The sequence below is a fragment of the Plectropomus leopardus genome, chromosome 19 (genome assembly GCF_008729295.1).
Source record: "Plectropomus leopardus isolate mb chromosome 19, YSFRI_Pleo_2.0, whole genome shotgun sequence".
Classification (NCBI taxonomy): Eukaryota; Metazoa; Chordata; class Actinopteri; order Perciformes; family Serranidae; genus Plectropomus; species Plectropomus leopardus.
Window position 1 is genome coordinate 14,313,076 of NC_056481.1, and position 12,322 is coordinate 14,325,397.

A 12,322-nucleotide genomic window follows, 5' to 3' on the forward strand; every position below is an offset into this window, starting at 1 on the left:
GTAACTGATATAGAAAAATGGTCATTTAGCAGATTAAGTATTTCTGTAAATTGGAAAGTGAACCCATGATCACTGAAGTATAAAATAACTGTCAAAAAAACTCACCCTTGGCATGATTTAAAAGTCATGTCAAGAAACTTTCATGTAAAAATCCTTACATGGTTTGGAAAGGCTAATTATTTCTCTCATGTATTATACACGTGGTTTAAATTTGAGATTGCATGCACTGTAAAACTATTTGTTTTAACCTAAAAAAAAGGTAGCGTCTGGGCTGCCTTGAAATTTTAAGTTGACTGAATCTGAGGAGTCAAGTTGAGATAATTTCATAATAATTCAACTCATCTTCTCAAATTCAGTCAACTTAAAAGTTTGAGGCAGCTTGAATGCTAACTTTTTTTAAAACTTAAAACAAATACTTTATTTTTACAGTGTGCTCTTTTCAGCCATGTTGGAACATGACTCAGCCTGTTGATCCACACTGAAATATCTCAACAATGGATGGATTGCCATGAAATCTGGAACATACATTCGTGTTCCCCAGAGGAGGAATCCTAAAGACTTTGGTAATCCCTTGACTTTAACTTGAGCGCCACGAGCTGGTTGACATTTTTGGCTTTAATCTCAAAAACAGTTCAGCCTCTACGACAAGACTGCAGAGTCTCATTTTAAAGCTCAAAAGGCGCCCGGCTCATCCTCATACAACCTCATCCTCCACTGTGTAATTTGCCATATTTCTTGTAGCAGCAGCCAAGGTTTTCCTTTTATTCTTTGTCAGACTGTTGTGTTATTAAACACAAATCTAACATATATTCAGCAACACAGAGTTAAGGATTCAAACTGAAATTCATTATTTAAAAAGGAATTATTTTCGGATAAAGAAATCATTTTGCAGTGGCAATGTGTTTCATTCATATGCAGGCACTGGAAGCTCCAAGGGCTTAACTCCTGAATATAGTTTATAGCTTGAGGTTTGGTTTTACTAGATAATTTCTTTGTAAGAGAATACTGATGGCAAGTACCTTCAAATAGTTACACCAGAACCTCTATGTTAGATTCATTGTTTGAAAGACTTTTATGCGCCATTATACGTATAAGTGATATCAGAAACCAAAATCGATCCCAACATAGGTGAATTTCCCCTAAATACACTTGAGTCACAATCACTATAACACAACTCCAAGGACTTCCCAATAGCAGCAAACAAAACATCGAAGTACATATGCTGCTGACATTTTAATTCATTATTATGAAGAGTGTACAGGCAGGCTTGTTTATGTGAAACAGCTCCAAGATGAAAAAAATATATATTAAAAGTTGATTATGAACTTCAAAAGAGAGCATCCCCAAAGGAAAAACGCGCTTTCTGTTGCTCTTTTAGATTTAAAACACACAGAGCTGAAATTTCATCTCCGAAATGAGATCTTAATTACGAAAATAAAACAAACATATACAATGAAACAATCCCAGGAGCAAAAATAAAAGACTGTTTTTGGCTGCAGATTATAAAAAAGTATTAACTGACCAACAGAACTGAAGCTCTGTTTAATTACCTTCTTATTGTCATTAAGAAAAGAGCATTTGCAAAGCAGGTGAAAAAAATTGTACATTCCCTTGAGCAAAAAACAACAAGTAGAGAGTTCAAGGATAAGGGAGGACAAAACATTTAAACAGAAAAATGAATGAATGTGATTGTGTCATTACACCAAAATTACCGCTAAAGCCTACGCAGGATGGAACACTGAAAAAAACAGGAGTAAAATGTTTTGGTTTTTTTAAATGGCCCAAAAGGAAAAGAGGAGTTAACTGAGGGGACATTTTTATATTAATCTAAGTCTGCAAAAGTAAAGCCTATTAAGGAGTCCACTCTCTTACACTATACTTCATATCAGTGCCAACATCTTTAATGTTCAAAAGTTTATGTGGAATTCAAATTTCAAACGTCACATTTTGACATTTATAAAATGCATGAACCAATTTCATGCTGCTACAGAAGACCCGCAATTTATGCAGAGTTCAAAAGACGGCAATCAAGTTAAAAATGGAACAAATTTACTGCTAACATATTGGATATAATGAAGCGATGAAATTTACACAGGAAAGATCTGAAATACATATTCAATATAAAAACAACCGCCCATCTTGTGACATTATAACCAGCTCAAAGCCTCAAGAAAATATGAATCAATTTTGATTGACTTTGTAAAGGTCATGCGATTAAGAAGGTAATGGGGAGATATCTATCTTTATGGCCTGTCAAATGAACACTTGACATCAGCAGAATACACACACACACACACACACACACACACACACACACACACACACACACACACACACGCACACACACACACAAAGAGTTTCATTTGAATATATGCTTTAACCCCTTTGACTGTGTGTTAGTGTGTGTGTTTGTGTAGAATAATTCATCATTATCTACCACACACAGACATTGACCTCTTAGCTGTTGAGAAATAAGTGATGGAGATAGAACGTGCGTGTCTACATGCGTGAAGAAAAAAATGATGAATGAGTGCGTGTATGTCTGTGTTTTTCCCCTCAACGCTGGAATGAGGTTACATATATTCTGAGGACAGAGAGTAGCTGTTTCACGCCACAAAAAAAACAATGTGCGTATGTATGTGAGTGTGTGAGCGAGCGAGTGAGTGTGTGTGTGCGTGCGTGCGTGCGTGCTCGTGCATGCATGTGTAATCTGCATTGGTGTGTAGATAAGAGTGACTAATGTCTGTCTCTGGTGCAGCAGCTGAGGATGTTAGTGAAGGGTTTAATTAGCTGTCACACAACAGCCAATAGAGGGAAACACAATACTTAACAAAACCACCACTGTGTGTGTGTAAGTGAGAGAGAAAGAATGTGTGTTTGTATGTATATCAAATATATTGTGTCAGAGTAAACGTATGTGTTTCTATCCTCATACATGTAGCTATGCCTGTGCAGATGTGGTTATCTGTGTGTTTGTGTGTATAAGTGATGGAGAGCATCTTACAAGACAGTTCAGGAAAGAGCATTTAACCACTGGCCCATTTGGTTAGAGGTGAATTACAAAGCAAAGATAGCGTTTCCACCAAGCAGTGCAGTTCAGCTGCATGCATTTTTTTGCATTTTTATACAAAAAGTTGTGAATGGACCAATGAAACAGTTCTAAACTGTCCCCACTTTTGGTCTACCCTCTGTTGAGGTTCCTAGCACGCAGATCCAGCACTAAAAGGTGGATCTGTAAATGCTGCAGTCCATTTATTGGTCGGTAAAGAATCAACATTTTGTTTATACTGTGACAAGTTAGTCAAACATTAGTACACTATTATTCTTATTTGAAAGGATGTTTCACAGCAGTAATTTACTGTGCAGACTGCCAACATCTTTTAAAGCAAAACGGTTACTTGTAATATTATACAATGCATGAGCTGACAACGTGAATGCATCAACACACCTTCAAATTCAATATGACAACTTTGACCACTCCATCTGGTTTTACTGTCCTGCCTGGATAACATGCACTTTTAGTAATGAGTGGATCTTCAATCCTTTAAAAAATGTATATTAATTGCAACTGGAATATGTGAACTGCATATATTTTGATTCCCTCTTGGAGTAAAAAAAACGTGGAAGCGTCGTTCGGGAGCGCACCAGCAACACTAAACCCCTGCCGTTTCCTGAGAGGGACTCCATGCACAAACCTGCTATTTGTGAATATCCCATAGGGAGAGACTCTCTTTTGGCTGCTTTCTAACATGTTAAACATGATGGTAAGGTTAAAAATTGTGGTGTATTTGCACCTAACACAAAGTGAATTTTTCCCTCATGGTTTAAATACTGTATTGTGAGTTTTTATGTTTTGTCAGCAGCTGAACTGTTGCATATTCATGTGAGGGCAATAAATGGCTGTACAATGTAACACTGAAAATTATGTGGTTGAGAGGATTTAAATCATTTTCGGTAAGCGATGACAACCATTTGTAATCCTTTTATGTATCAAAAACTCCCTGGACCAAGCTTTTAACTGGGTGTGATGATTTCCTCTTCACTATAAAATACACTGTTGCATATTTAGTAACCAGACACAGATGTTCTGAGTTAATATATTTCAAAAGTGATCCTATGATTTATTTCAGCTGCTGAATCAATTTCCTCCACTAAGGAGGCCATACAAATGAAGGCAAGGAGGAAATTTAAAGAAGAATTCAGCCGCAGATTCTGCAAATGTGCATAGGCACCCAGTTTAGTAAAGAACATTCATTTTTAAAGCTCTACCAAAACAGTTCCACTAAGTATATGAGGCTCCGTCACCCTCACAGACAGCTTTCACTGATTTCTCACACTCCCATGACAGGAATCCAAAGATATCTGAAAGATTTTGCTAAGTGGTCCCCAACTTTGAAATTGCTTCAAATATCATTTACTGTAAGGTCAGCATTAGTCTTCAGCCTCAAATTTGAAATGACCAAAAGAGTTCCTCCCTGGGATCTTTGGCTGGGCACTGGTCCAAACTGTGCCTTAAATGTGATCAATAACATTTTAAAATCAATCCTGAGCTGCAAGCAGGAGCTGCTGAAATTGAGCTAAAACGGGAATAATACGCTGTGTCCTCTCAGTTCTCGTCAGGAGTGTGACTGCAGCATTTTGGACCAACTGTGCTTGGCTGGGCACAGAGGAATTTAAGGCTCTGAAGGCAATACTGTAAACACTGATTCAAGCAGTTAAAAGACAACTTAGAAAACATCCAACACTTTGAGAATTGCTAATGTACAGTCAGAAAATATTAAAATAAAATATATTAGATTTACAGCACTAAGGCCCCAAACAATAAAAGTATCAGGATTTGCATTTACACAAGTAATTCTTTCTAGGAATGTCACAAGAACCTGTACGTCAGTATCAAGTCAATGCCAAAGTGCTATTATTTTATTTATTTAATTTTTATGTAACCAGGAATAGTTCAATTGAGATTCAGATTTTCTTTTTCTATGATGAATTTCACATAAAAGAACAAAAAGACTAATAAAAAACACAACAGCAAGAACAAACAGCATAAAAATTCACACACAAGCAACAACCAAAACGAACACAAATTAGCAGAATTCAGAGACGACACGTGCATCTAGTGTTAAAAAGGTCCTTAATCCTGTTTTTAAAATCTTCTGAGTTGATAATAGAGTCTAGTTTAAGGTGACTCTGCAGCTGACACCGAGATGACGTCAAAAGTTGCCCATGTGATTGAAGGTTGCAACTAGTGACAGCCTACTTACCTCTACTACTGAAATGATCAACAAAATAAAATTGTGTGGATTTTATAAATTGATGCAAAATAACCACGAATTAAACAAATTTGTGCAAATTTTCAGTAGCTATAACCACGTACTTGCGTGCAACCACACACTGCCCCTTTTGCCAATTAGCATTAACAGTTAATCAACTGTCCTTCGATTCATGACCAATCTTCCCACAATAATCATTTGCAAGTCTGTGAATCCATTCAAATGTTTTCCATTTCATTGCCACACCCCCTTTCAGCCAGTTGGTGTGAACATAAATTCCCACATACTTGACCTTCATGTCAAATTTCAGTCACCTTGGGCGAAACCTGTGGCTGCCAAAGGACGGGGACATTTTTGTGGACCAACTGCCCATCACAGAGCGAGCTACGGAGCTAATTGCCACATAAGGCCCCATTTATAAAAATGTTTTTCTTTATTTGTATATCAACACACAGAACCCATATGTGTATTAACTCTGATTATGCAAGATATAACCCCTTAGTGTAAACTAATTGTTTACTCCGTTCAATTCATGCTCATACGCACGCAGAGGGTTGGTGTCTGCAGTCTGTAAATGGCACAGGGATGAATGAAAAGTATCTCTCAGGAACCAGATACCTTCTTCTCTTTTTAACATGCATTTTGTTTGGGATGTGGTTTGTCCCTAACTTGTGTATGACTGATTGAGTGATGAGTTTGCCTTTCCCCTTGATGATGGTTGTAATGGTTTGTTATGTTTTGTATTCTCAGAAAGCCTTGTTCAGACTACCAAGCACAATCAACATAATTATTAGCTTGAAAACTTCACGTTCCCGGTGGTGCTGTGCACAAAGGCTTTGGGCCATGCTAATTTTCGTCTTTTCACTGAGCTTTAATTAAGACAACAAGGATTTAGTGTCCTCCAGTGACATCACCCAGGAGACTAATTCTACCTCATTTACTCCCCATAACTCTTAAACAAAATAAAGACAGTCCAAGACTGTTCGGTTTGGGGATTAGTTATTATATTTTCAGCATAGCGGGACATTAAAACCCACATGCAAAATTGTGTTGTGTTTTTATGGGACGCAACAGCTGCATGAATGGGTAAAAACATTGTAGCTCAAAGAACTTCCAGCTCTTCAGGAAGACAACATAACTTTTTTTTTTTTTTTTTAGATTGACAGTTGCGCTCTTTTATTATTATGTAAAAGGTGTGAATACATTTTGTAGGCCCCCGGGTCATGAAGGATTCCACATGATGGCAGGAATACGGCTCTCAGCCTTGCTTTTGATCATAGCCTACACGACTTCAAAGGCCCAAAAAAGAATTTAATTTAACATTTAATGGAAAATTTTTAAGAGGAGTATACAAGTCCTACCTGAATTCACCTCACATTACCTTTCTCCAAGAAACAAGGAAGAAAAAAAAAGCATGTTTTAGGTTTCATGATAAACACATTCTTTGCTAATCACTGTGAAACTCTAGGGACTCTATTAGTAAATCTCTATTTGCTTGCCTGCTTCCAGACCTCTGAATTGCTGCCCACATTTCCAAAAAAGCTCTGGCATTGTGCTCTGAGGCTGAAAATAAAACAAAAAACCAGTCAGAGCATTGTAGGTGGGCTCAAAACTGGGGACGTCATGTTCTTGTGCCAAAGCCAGAACAATACATACATCCATTACAAGTAATGTAAAATGGCCATATAGGTTGCCTGTATGGAAATAACAACTTAATACAGCATATGTCACCGTTCTACATGACAAATGTTAACTGGGCTGAGCAACCACTACTGTGTCTCCTCTTTTGACAAAAAAATGTGGTTTATTTAACAGATACATCAGGCACTGAGGTCGGTTAGAGCAGAATAACAATGGCCAATGGCTTTGGTACATCAACAATACAACACCCACTTACCAAAAATGGTTTGTTGATATGTCTGACATGTTGAAAATGGAACTGTTGATACCTAAAATGGGTAACTGCATTTCTACTCATTACAATCCTTCTTGAATATGTGGAAAATCAACTGTAGATATCAATAATTGTTGTTTTTACTCGTGAAAAAGACTGAATCTATATCTAAATTACAGACTAAGGTTTTTGCGACATCGCTGCAGTTTATTTGAGAAAACTGGTTTGTCTTATCTGTACAACTGTAGAAACTCTGGCACATTTTTCTTTATAAGGCTATATAACATAACATCTGACTCCATATTTATGTTCTCTACTGACTCTTTAATCTTTGTGCTGTTTCTTTTGACTTTTTGCTGTTGAGTTTTTAGTCTCTTTGTCTTTTATGTCATTTTTTTCCGTGCTGCTGTCTTGGCCAGGACTCCCTTGAAAAGAAATTTTGAGTTTCAATGAGACTATTCCAGGTTACATAATAAACAAAATATATTATAAATCAGTTTTGACTAGCACAAATGTAATTTCTACAAGCATTTCTGTCTCATGTCAAAATTATTTTAAATAGCTTAACATGTCAAAATAACATTTTGGCATGTCAAAAGGTCATTTTCACTAAAAAATAAAATCACTACTTGTCAGCGCTATTGATTAAATGTTAAAAGGGCTTGCCGTACAACATATTTGACTGAATAAGTGAAAACAAAATGGCAATTCAGACTGATTACCAGGTTATCCATAAGTTCCATTAAGGTCAGACCTTGCAAAATAAAAAGATTGTGCACTATGGTGAAACTGTTAAATGAATAACTGGAATTCCCCAGGGCTCAATTCTAGGGCCTCCTTTAACCTCTATGATCCCTTCAGTACAAATCCTGCAGAACAATAATAACTGTAGTGCTATGGATTTACTATGTATACATTCGATATGTTAATCAATACAACCAAACTGAGTAGATGAATAAACATAAGCCATACATTTCTAATTGGCAATAAAATGAAAGCCATATTGCTCACATTGACTCCAAATATTAAAAAAATAAACCTAGCTTGAAATCTTGGTGTTTTATTGGACTCGAACTTCAGCAGCCCCATCCAGACAATGACTACATCTACCTTTTATCTTAGAAAACACAATCTAAGGTTTCATGTCTAGAGAAACTGATCACTGTCATCTTCTCCTGCAGAGTTGATTGTTATCATTGAAAAGCTGCAGCATGTTCTGAGTGCTGAAGCTAGAACTCAAAAAGAACAAGAAAGGTTGCTTTTACTACTTTATAAATCAGTTAATGGGTGAAAGTCTAACTATGTTTCTGATGTGCTAGAAGAATATAAATCCAGCAGTCTCCAATTAGTGCCTAAAGTCAGAAAAACACTGCATCTCCAGAAAGCTACTACGCTTCAGATAGAACCAGCTTCTATAAGATGTTTAAAGTAAAAGTATAGCCACTTCCACATCCAAGTTGAAAACTTACCCTCCTGTGCTTTTGATTTATTAATTTTTGCTTCTACATTTCTACTTGCTTTATTAAACCTTGAGTCTATTTTACTGCCCTGTGACTGCGCTGAAACTTTTTTATTACTTTTTTTGTTAATCTTTTGTCTTTTTACTTTATCATATTACATTTTTATTTTGTATTAGCCTATTTCTTATTCCTTTTCATGACATTTTTATTAAATGCTGTGAATTATCCTTGTGTTTTAAAGGTGCTTAACAGATAAACTTGCCTTATGATTTCTATTGTAACACCAGAATTACACTGACTTCTCTGCAGGAGAGAATGATCAAACATGCATGTTTTCATTTTTACAGAAAAGAACAATTTAGTTCTACTAAGAGGGAAGGGAGGACATTTTAATTTGGATAATTTATGTATTGATATAGCCTGCACAAGAGAATGTGTGCAGAAAAATGTTAGATTTGACAGAAAACTATGACTTACAATTCCACCTAAGGCAGTGGCAAGCACAAGGTCTTTCCTGGTTTAATTTCAGGCCTACTTTTCATGTTATACTCAAGATCAGGTATAATAAATAACTCATTTACTGTAGGTCTGGTTCGTGGGAAATCTTGTTAGAAGACAGAGACATCGCTGTTCATCTCTGTCTTAAAACAAAAAAAGCACAGAAACACTCTAGACCTCATCTGTGGAACTTTTCTAACAAGTTTCCACTCGCTCCGGCATAGATTTTAAACACTGATATCTGCGAGTAAAGGCAGTACATCCTTGCTCTGTATCAATGTGTGTGTGTGTGTGTGTGTGTGTGTGATGTGTGTGTTGAGAGAAAATGAAAAAATCAATAGCAAAAGAGGAAAACTATGTATGAGCATGTGAGAGGGGCCTTGGATGAAAACGGGAGCAAATATTTGTGTCAAAGTAAATGTGAGAAAGATTCAATAAAGATAAAAATTTAAAGAGTGTGTGTGTGTGTGTGTGTGTGTGTGTGTGTGAGTGAGAGAGAGAGAGAGAGTGTGTGTGTACAGTAGCAGTGTCAGCAGTGGGACAGCATTAGCAAGGGCAAGGGAAATGTCAGCCCATCTGTCAACATGACATCTCCAATCTCTTTCCCTCTCTGTCCGTCTTTATCTGTTACGCTCTCATTTACTCGGATACACTATTCAGAACTCAAAAGCTTCTTCTGCCTTCTTCTACATTAGTTCCCACACACTTTCTCTCTGGGTCTGTATCTAACACTCTGAATCTCTCGCTTCTCTATCTCTTTACTTATCTGCCTCACATTTCCTCTCAGGGATTCTCTCTCGAAATCTTTTTTCTAACCTCTGGTTGAATACAGACATCCATCTTGCTCGTGTGTCCCAAAACAGAGTGTTTGTGTATGTGCGTGTGTGTGTGTGTGTAAAAGAGAGAGAGCAAATGCCTTTTTTTGTTTTTACATAAAAAACAATGAGATGCACAGAATGTGGCTGCCCTTTAAAAAAGCTGTGTACCAAGCTGCTTTTTTTGGCTGAGCAGAGCGCTTTCGAAAGTTGAAAACAGCTGACCTTTCTCTGAAAAGCACATATGACACCAACTGCTGTTTTTATCAACTGGCCAATAATGACAAAACAACAGGAGGATGGAGGATGGCACCTTCCTATAACAAACTATCAACACTGAGAGAAACTTTAAAGCAGTGGTACCTGTTGAAATATGGGGAGCTATATGACACATCCAGCAGAATCATACTGTTGTTCCTCTGAAACATTAACACTATTAGCTACAAATGCTTATTCATAACAGTTCTATTATTCAGTGATTATTAGAGATGTCCCGCTCAAGTAATTTTGATCCTGATACAAGCCCTTTAACATACTGAGTCTGATCTGATCCTTATTTTTACGTAAATGTTTAAAACAATTTCATCTAGCTGAGCAATTGACTATTTCGGCTACAGCTTGTTTGAACTTACGTGACTGAAAATTCAGGTAGAAAGCAGGAAGTAAAAAAATGAATTGGAAAGTAGGGATGCTAACAACTAACTTAACAAAATTAACGAACATAAATCAATGAATGCCGTCAAAGTGTCTGCAATATGCTGCAGTGAGCTTTGATTAAGGAAAAACTACATTTGCTTTTGTTTGAAATAAACAAAGTTTTTACATTTTTTTTCTTCACATAACAATTGATAATTAATCGATTTCCCACAACTTGACTGATTAGCTCAGTGCAGACACGATTGTCGTTACACATGACCTCGTCCTCCTTTGAAATGACTGTTGTCTTGATTTTGGCTCAGTAAGTAAACATATTTAATGTTAGGTTGATTTTTCTCTTTTGACATTGAGAATTCAACTTGGTAAATTATAACAATGTTAAGCGCAATTCAAAGCCTGTGCAAATAGGAGCGGCCAGTTGGAGTTAGGCCATTATTATATATGCTCTTATACCAATTTGCAATGAGTCTTGGCAAAACAGGGCAGTGACTAAATGACAGTTAGGTCGTCTTAAGTGGTTGCTATTCATCTGAAGGGTGCTGAAAGGAAATAAATTCAGAAATCATATTTGAGAACTAGACCTAAGCTGTACGGGCAGTTGTGTAACCCGTCATTCAATTGCATGCTTCTGTTGTCCTTTCTTTCATTTGGAGGCTGCAATCCAAGACATATTTCACCTGAGGCCTTCAGAGTCTTTTTCAAGTAGTGTCGCACAGCTTTTCAGCCTGTCTTTACAAAGTGCCTGGTGCACACATACCTGAACAAAAACACCAGTCATCGCCTGATTTTGAGCTTGAGGTGGCTGGCTAGAATTCTTCAACATATCGTCCAGCTTTAGTATCTTAACAGGTTTAGCTGTTAAATTTTATCTGACATACCTAATTTTCACAAAGTAATAGATTCAAATTCTGCAGGCCCTGGTTCACTACCTGATCTTATCCCTACTCATCATATTTTGCCACCTGAGCAACAGCCCTGGCATTACTAAAAGGATGCCAGGACAGCCTTTTTTATCTTAAAGCAGAAGGCATCAGCTCTGAGAAACGGTCTGCAGTTAAGTTTAGGAAACAAAACTTCTTTGGTCATGGTTAGAAAAAGGATATTGCTAAAAGCTGAAGCGACGCTCAAGGGTGCTCAACCATTGCTAAACTTACATGCAACATATTTGGTCGCCCTGGCAGTGACACCAGGTTGTGGTTCAAAACTATTATGTTGATAAGCTTGAATTATTAATATGGGGTAACTTTTAAGTGGAGGAATGTGAGTCCTGAAGCGACGTGACAAGCATTAATAAGAGAGAAGATGAATCATTGTGTTGGAGTAGTTAGTAGTACAAAAACACTTGTAATTGTGTAATTGTGTTGTGTGTTCCAGAGTTGTTTTTTTTTTAACTTTAATCTTTGTCAAATAACAGACCACTTACCCTAACCCAGAGCAGTTATCTCTGCTATGCCAAACCACACCTGAGCCCTAAGCTCAACCACAGAAGGAGGGTGGGCCACAGGAAAAAATAATCTTAGTTGTAGGGAAACACAGTGAAGAAAGGGCCCAGTGACAACAATCCGTGCTTTCATTTAGTGCTGTCAAGTATAAAAATACCTACAAATTTGTATTACCTTAAACCTTTAAAAAACCTGGATCGACATCAGCTTTCTTCTGCTGTGTTCAGACACCTTTCACAAGCTATCTGAGCATTTGAAACACGAGCACTGGTTTGATTTCTTG